We start from the raw sequence: 6,000 nt of genomic DNA, 5'->3' as shown, positions 1-6,000 counted from the left end.
TTCAGGGGGTAAACCCACTACACTGTAGTGCACTTCCGCTAAGATCTACCAAAATAAAAGACTAAGTTAAACACACACTCCCAATGTTTTGGATTCGAGTGATGGTCTTTTAATTTCGTAATATGATAATAAATAACACAAGGTCAATTGTTTCTTTCTTATCAGAAGTTTTTTAGGGTAACGGAAGTCTATTAATTGATAATAATGAACAAGTGTTTTTGTTGAGAAACACCTTGCAGCCCTGCTTTGAACCTTTTTGCTTGGAATTTGCATGTTCTCTCATCAGGCCTACTTGAGTCAGTTTCCCCCGGGTACTCAGGCTTCCTTCAATAATCTAAATCAAAGTTTCTCAAAGAGTGGTCCGCGGACCACTGGTGGTCCTTGAGTGACCACTAGACCCCATTTTCACCCCTTTTGTCGATTCTATGTCATTCAAATTGTGTCAGTTGGGAGTGTGATTGTTTTACTTTAGAGAGTGTCTATTTGTACGGTTGCGGTAAGGACAACCCCCGGTGCTATTGGTACGGTTACCGAAGTACAAGTATGTAGAGTCTTAGAGTTAGGGGTTTGGGTTATGATTAGGGTTAGGTTTCAGTTTAGGGTTAGGGTTAGGGTTCTTAAGAGCAGCACTGGTACAGGACATCCTTTCCCCCCAGGTGAGATATCCCCTTTTATCATTTTGTGATTAGGGTTAGGTTTCAGTTAGGGTTAGGGTTAGGGTTAGGTTCAGTTTAGGGTTAGGGTTAGGGTTAGGGTTAGGGTTAGGTTTAGGGTTAGGGTTAGGTTTCAGTTTAGGGTTAGGGTTAGGGTTAGGGTTAGGGTTAGGTTTAGGGTTAGGGTTAGGTTTCAGTTTAGGGTTAGGGTTAGGGTTAGGGTTAGGGTTAGGGTTCAGGTTCGGGTTAGGGTTATAACCAAATATTGCAACAATTTTTTTAGGGTTAGGGTGAAGGTTACGTTTAAGGTAAGGCTTAGTCTTAGTCATGCGACCTAAACTGGCCTATCACGTGACCTAAACTGGCCAAATAGGGGCGCTGCTTACGAATAGAATGTCGGTATGTTAATACGATAAACGTAATAATAATATTCAAACTGGGTATCTATTTTTTTTTATTTAATACAAGTTTATATGCATCTTAAAAAATAATAATAACTTTTTCAAATGTATTTTAAAATTCAACTGTAACACTTTTATGTGGTTTTATCATGAAGTTAGTCTAAAAAATGGCCTTTTTTCTCTAGCCTGGAGAGATCTCTTTTGTTCTCTGGTTGGTGATTGTATGATTCAACTCAAAAGAGCTGCGTTAATACCTTTATTATCAGGGTTAATTTATTAAATGACCTTGATGTACTATCTCCATGTAAAGGCTGTTATTGTTTATGAGAAATACAAAATTGATTAAATATATCCATTTCAGATGTATTTTACATGCATGGGGGAACATTGACATCTAGTGGACAATGTGGGTGATGGAGCAGGGAGAACTATAGTCAGACAAACTAGCTGATGCAATGTGTGTTTAGCTCTCCAGATAAAATAAGTTATATTGTAAATCCCTTGGTTTGCTTCTTTCTGTAATTAGTTAGAGTGGATAACAATGTGGAGGAGTGAGTTAATGGTGGGACAGTTGGGGACTTGTGACTGTTGCAGAGGGAAATAAGCTGTTTTTGTGGTGTGAGGTTTTTGTTCTGATGACTCACAGCTTCTTGCCAGAGAGGAGCAGTTCCACCAGTGCGTGTCCAGGATGCGAAGGATCACCTGTGATTTTACCTGCACGTCTTTGTGTCTTGGAGCCAGGTTTACAGTCCTGCAGAGATGGCAGAATGCAGCAGTGTTCGTTTTGTCAACAAGAGATCTCAGGTTCACAGGTCTTTCGTCTGAAAAAAACTAAATCTAAATTTGCTCTCAAAACGACCACTGTGGATTGCAGTCGATCACATCCTCTGTAGAATGGATGACATACTCCAGTCTGCCTTTGTCTCAAGCAGTGGCTACAGTGTGCCATATGTAGAGATTCCACAACCATCACCACTTTGTTTAAAGCTTTAGTCCATCTCCTACCTGTAGTCAGGCTGGTCTCCATCAGTAATGATTCCAATGAGGGTCAGGCCACTGGTGACTGGTGACTGGACACGAAGGATTTCAGATGGTAAAACACAAAGTGCTTAAACTAGCTCACCAGCTGAGAGGTCAGGGAGACTGACCTGTAGTCATTCAGTCCACTCGGCCTTTTGGTTTAGGGATGGTGGAAGTCTTGAAGCAGGCTGGCACATGCCATGTCTCCAGTGATGTGTTGGAGACAGTGGGGGACTGGCCATCTGGGATACCAGGCATTGTCCTGGTGTGCCATTAACCCAAAGTAAGCTGGTCCGTTCCACTATGTTTTTTTGTGACAAAAACGTGGCAAGAAATGAGTGAAAAATTGCTAAAATAATAATGTAAACTTTATTGATCACCGTAGTGAAATTCTACTATGCATTTTCCCCATTTTCCCCAAGGGCTAGCGGTGGGCTGCCAACTGCAGGCGCCAGGGGAGAAGTTGGATTGGGGTTAAGGGACTTGCTCAACATCCCACAGTGTTGGCCCTGGGTGACACTTGAACTGTTGGCCCTCCGATTACAAGCCCACTGTCCTTAAACACTAGGCCACCATTCCCCCCAAAAATGGTCCAAAAGCAGTAAAGAGTGGCCAAAAAATGGGCAAACAAAGAGGAACCAGGTGGTATGTAAATACCAAAGGGTATCTGAATTGGGCAAAATGTGGCAAACAACAGTGAAAAAGAAGAACAAAAAGAAGCAAAATGTTGGGAAAAGGAAACAGTGGCATTTATTGGGTAAAAGGTTGCTTATTTGGATGAAAAGTGGCCAAAAAATGAAAGAAATGACAAAAATTGGATAAAAGTAGTTAAAAAATAGAAATAAATGGGTATTTATTGGTGAAAGGTAGCTAAAGTCTGAAAGAAGTGTATTTTTGAAAAGGAGCAAAAATGGGACTAAGGAAGTTGCAAAAGAGGAAATGGGTAAAAAGGGGTTAAAAAGTTATGTCCTTTTAAGGATTTCTGGGGGCTTCAGGATAATGTCTTCTGATAATGTAGTGGACTGGTCTTGACAGAATATGCAGGGCTGAATTTTTGTCCCAGTTCACCCCTGGTTGGAGATGTCTGTAAAAAGTGGTGAAAGCTGATCTGTGCAGTGCTCCATGGTGGATGGGAGATAAGTCACGTCCAGCTGATTTTCCAGAGTTCTGTCTCTTAAAGAATTTGTTGACATCTTTCTCTTGAGTTGGGGGAGGGGTCTGAGTTGCAGATCAGTGGAGGCTCTGCTGGGATGGATGTGGAGCTGTGAACTGTGATGTGATGTTTTCTACCTGGATGTGATGTTGTTGAACTGGATGTGATTTAGACTGTAGATGTGATGTCTGTCCATCCATCCATTTTCTGACCCGCTTGTTCCTGTTTTCAGGGTCGCGGGGGTCTGCTGGTGCCTATCTCCGGTGCTACAAAGGTGTTGGGGGGGGGGGGGGGGTGCACCCTGGACAGGGTGCTAGTTCATCGCAGACAACCACTCACACTCACACTCACTCCTACAAGCAATTTAGAGATACCAATCAACCTGACAGTCATGTTTTGTGGGAGGAAACCCACATAGCATGGAGAGAACATGCAAATTCCACACAGAAAAGAGCCAAGTGTCCACCCCAGAGCTTGAATAGATGTTTTCTAACATAATGTGATGTAGACCAGTGGTTCACAACTTTTTTCTTCTTTTTCCAAAACTTTTTACAGTCCCGTACCCCTTCAGACGTTTAATCTGAAGTCATGTGCCCCCTACTTCTGCACTTAAAAAACTAATTGTAATGTCATATACAATGTAGCAGTGAATTTGACCTATTCTGTTTAAGAATAATATATAATAATCATAAAAAAATATTTGCATTTCCTGAAAAAAATGCATGAGGATGCAGGCGCTGGCCCACGTCACACTGGATTAGCTTAGCATTGGCATTATCTAGCATTAGCATTAGCCTAGCAATAACAATAACCTAGCAATAGCATTAACCTATCTTCAACATTAACATTAGCACAGCAATAGCATTTGCCTAGCATTAACATTAGCCTAACATTAATATTGACCTAGTAATAGCTTTAACCTATAGGAATAACATTAACCTAGCAATAGCATTAGCCTAGCATTAGCATTACCTGAGCATTAACCTAGCGATGGCAATAACCTAACATTAGCCTAACAATAGCAATAACTATCACTACCCAATCCTTTCATGGACCGGATCCTTTCAGATCCTTCGAACATCATCCGGTCGGCCTACTTTACGGCAATTTGTGTACTATTTAAAAGCTATTTTAAAATATTTAACAAACGTATGGTCGGTTTACATTCAAATATCACGTCCCAGCAACTCTGTTGTAAGGATTGCCAGTGAAGGAAGGGATGCAGTCTACGCGCATGTGTTGAAAGGATCTGAAAGAATCCGGTTCGTGAAAAGATTAGGTAGGTAACAATACCCTATGATTAGCCTAGCATTAACATTCACATAGCATTAGCTTTAAGGCAGTGGCTATTCGTATGGTTGCCGTATCAATACACATTCATTCTATCCGTACGCAGCGCCCCTATTTGGCCAGTTTCGTCACGTGATAGGTCAGTCATTGGCCAGTTTAGGTCGCGTGACAAAGACTAAGCCTAACCCTAAACCTAACTCTAACCCTAAAAATTGTTGCGATACTGGGTAATAACCTAACCCTACGTACTTGTACTTTGGTAACCGTATCAATAGCACCGGGGTTGTCCATATGGCAACCGTACAAATAGATACTTTCTAGCTTCAACGTTGCGTTAGCATTAACATACTGTAGCAATACCATTAGCCTAGCATTAGGGCATTAACTGCTTTATTTATATTCTAGTTTCCAATGTCGTCAGTGACAATTTGCGTACTGGGAGGTACCCGTACCCCACTTTAAGAACCTGGGATGAGGAGCATACCTGTCAAGTATCCCGTTTTAGCCAGGAAACTCCCGTATTTTACCCCTCTTTCCCGCCATCTTCCCGTATTAATATTTTCCCGTAAATATTCCGTATTTTAATGTAATAATAATAATAATAATTAAAAGATGGCTTACTAAACTGAACGCCATCACTAGCCTCGCGAGAACTCCCACCTGAAATGGCCTGAGTGACAGTTCTCACAAGATTAGTGCTGACAGCGGCAACAAACCTGGAAACAACTCAGAAAGAGAGATGATGAATGAAGACGTTCTGGTGAAAAAGACAAAGAACTGGTGTAAATACGTTGTGAAATGTGACAGAGAGTTAATCTTCCTAAAGAGCAGCAGGATGTGACACAGTTACACGTTCTGTTAGATTAATAACTGAGATTTTAACGTCTACCACAGAGGAAGGAACAACGTAAGTCAGCATTAAAAATCAGCCAATCACAAACTCCACAAATATACACTGCTTTAAAAAGTGTTAAAGGATGTAAAGTCTGTAATAAATGTGTCTAATAAGTCATTAGTGAATACCAGAGAACCACATGAGTGAGCATGAGAAATTATAAGAAAATATGTAATAAAAAAAAAAGTAAATGTCTAATTTAAAGACAAGCAACGTGAAATTAACAGTAAATATGCAACGTGTTGACTTGTATTTAAACTGTAAGTATATTAAATAAACACGTGGTTCATATACACATTTATGTTTTAATTTAGGCTGTTTTATAATTCAGAAATTAGTTTTTCTATTTTGGCGATATAGAAAACTATATTTCATTTACATATATATATATATATATATATATTATAGCTTATTATGTATCAAATACTAGTTTTAGGAGTCTTTTACTTCTCAGAACAACATGTAAAGCTCAGTTAGATGATTAATGAGTGTCACATATTGATCAGCTGTTTGTTAATAAATGAACCTGTGTAGCATTTAGCATCAGAAAATTTAACCCAGAATTGTCTTTCTGGCCAGACTTTATTT

The sequence above is a fragment of the Gouania willdenowi genome, chromosome 6 (assembly GCF_900634775.1).
Source record: "Gouania willdenowi chromosome 6, fGouWil2.1, whole genome shotgun sequence".
In the NCBI taxonomy this organism is placed as follows: Eukaryota; Metazoa; Chordata; class Actinopteri; order Blenniiformes; family Gobiesocidae; genus Gouania; species Gouania willdenowi.
Note: the sequence above shows the minus strand (reverse complement) of the source record.